At 38.6% G+C, this 2,578-nt stretch overlaps 1 non-coding gene across 1 annotated transcript; it reads left to right on the forward strand.

Moving 5' to 3' along the window:
* The first annotated feature begins 1,995 nt into the window (after positions 1-1,995).
* Positions 1,996-2,182, forward strand: LOC114663290 (U2 spliceosomal RNA). The gene has a single exon (XR_003718104.1). It is a non-coding gene; the product is annotated as a U2 spliceosomal RNA (small nuclear RNA).
* The last annotated feature ends 396 nt before the right edge of the window (positions 2,183-2,578 follow it).

The following is a 2,578-nucleotide window of genomic DNA, read 5'->3' on the forward strand; positions in this document are numbered from 1 at the left end:
ATAGGTATAGAACAGCATTTTCAAACACATGGAGCATTCTTTCAACACATTTAAGGCATTTTCATATTTTACACCTTTCATTCTTTTCATACATCCTCTTCATTTCTCTTACTTTCTTGCCACACTGCACTCTTTGCCTCTTTGGCAAGACTTTGCTGCATATTTAGAATTTTTTTTATTTAAAGTTTTTATTTTAACCAATCCTCTCATTACAGTGTATTAATAGTATCTTCGATCTCACCATACTTCCTACTTCATCATTGGTCTACCTCCTCTTACGTTTGGCAAAATTTTGCCTTTGAAAACATCAGTCAAAAAGAATACTGCAGACAAACATCTTTCCCCCTGTACAACATCTTCACTTCCTGAAACCTCTTTCGACCATTACCCTGTTTCCCAAGTTTAAGACCTGTCTTCTGCTATACATATTTGTCAGCCTTTTTTACTGAATTTTTACTGTGTTCCAGCCCAACATCCCCAACTTACACACACATCTCAGTTGCAATAGTCACTCGTATATTTTCTTTCAATTTGCTGCGTGTTAAGATGTCTATGTATTTACACTTGAACTGTAAAGAACGAGTTAACTTCCTTTACCTGAACTGATCTGGACAAACACCCGACTGACTTTAACAAACACACTGAAATACAAGACTAGGAAAACCTACACAGCCACAGAGAAAAATAAACCTTACAAAGCTATTCTAATGACAAAAATCTTACCTTCTACATTTTACATTACTCTAAGCTCTATTCTTTCTAACTAATTACATATTCTACATGCTGCATAAATTGTTTACTTTCTATGGGAGGCAAACACATCAAGCACTGCCACTGGTTGTAACCTTAAGCACCCAGCCACTCTAGTCTTCCTTCTCCTCTTGGTGAACAAATCAAGCCTTGGCAGGAGATCTACTCAATTAAGTGCAGAAATCACTCTCTTTTTGTCTAGTCTGCTGACAAACTTATCAAGCCATGGATCGACTACTCTGGCAAACTACTCAAGCCACGTACTTAATACTGCTCGTGAAATAATCAAGCCACAATCTTCAATCCTTAACTTAATTACACTAAAACTAACCCCAACTCTAAACACAAAACACTCTTATTCTAATGGCTTGGAGTCTAACCCAGTGCTTTATCCCCAAAAGAGCAAATCTCCTCCTACCATTTCAGGTCTGATGGACGTGTCCTCTAGAAGGGGTCCTGCACAGATGGGAATGGCTCATAATAACTTTGAATGCAATCCTGCTGGGTGTGGCCCCAGACAGGAACTGAACTGCCCCTTGTTGGGTGCCAAAACTGCAGTAGAAATTAACATTTTAAAAGAAAGAAATTTATCCCCTAATAGGACAAGTTGGTAAAACTTCAAGTCAGAAACCAGAAAGGAGGAAAGTCATTCATTGCATCATTTTCTTGCAACACCATGATGAAGAGGGAGCATCCTTCTACAGCATGATCAGGATGGTTAGAGAAACAAAGGATATGGGTTCATTTTATAAACTATTGAATTTACATACTGTCAGTCAATACATTTATTTATATTTAATCTGGTTGGTTCGTTGCTTTGCCCCTAAATGAGCTCTATAAAATAATTGTCTATTTTACTATATGCTTATTCTTATGTCCTTTGGGTTGAGCCACCACCCTTTATTGCTAACATCTGTCCAATCTTGAATACAGGTCAACAAATCTCTTTATCTTTTAGTGCATTTTGTGTATTATATTTTTCTCTGTTGTTCACTTGACCTTTGTTGGGTTTCCTGTTATGCTTGAACAGGTTTCTGTCATGTATTAACCCTTTATGCTATTTCTTTATGATGAATGCTATATTACTATAAAATGATTCTTCCACAAGACATATGCAAGCAAATGTAAATATTAAGATTAATAGTAGAGAACTTCATTATATTGGGTATGTAATGTATGCTAGCTGGAAGATGTTTAACTACAAAATTGTACTTTGTATAAAGTTACTCCCATGTTTTGCCAATAATTTCTGTACAATGTATGGTTGTCGGTTTGTCAAATAATAAATCTGCTCTTATCAGTTTATATCTGATACATCTGGGGACCATGTATTAAATTCATTTATGGAACAGAGAGATGGAATAGGGGCTTGCTCTGTCCACTCCATGCATCAACCTGGTATTGCAGTACCTCCAGGAGCAGGGCATCTTCTCATTTACCGGTGCAAGAAGAGACAAGCATTGGCTGGAGCCAGGCTAGTTGTAGGAAAAGAAACTTAATCCCTACCCCCAGATGCACACAGCCTACACAAAAGAAAGCAGACAGTAATGGAGACAGTAATAGCACCAGATATTGCACAAGACACCATGTTCTCACCTCTTTGAGGTAGAAGATGAATAGGAGAAGGAACACTATGGCTGGAAGAACAAGGTCTCCACTGTAGGGGGCTCTGCATAGGCAACAGACAGCCAGAAAGCTGCATTCGCACCTTTTTCACTTGGAAGATGGAGAAGGCATATCTGGGCTGTGAAAACAAGGCCTCAGCCACAGGGGGCACTGCCGCAGCAACAGACAGCCTGCTAGAGTGCTTCATGGCTTCTGAGAACTT

Source organism: Erpetoichthys calabaricus, chromosome 12 (genome assembly GCF_900747795.2).
Source record: "Erpetoichthys calabaricus chromosome 12, fErpCal1.3, whole genome shotgun sequence".
Taxonomy (NCBI): domain Eukaryota; kingdom Metazoa; phylum Chordata; class Cladistia; order Polypteriformes; family Polypteridae; genus Erpetoichthys; species Erpetoichthys calabaricus.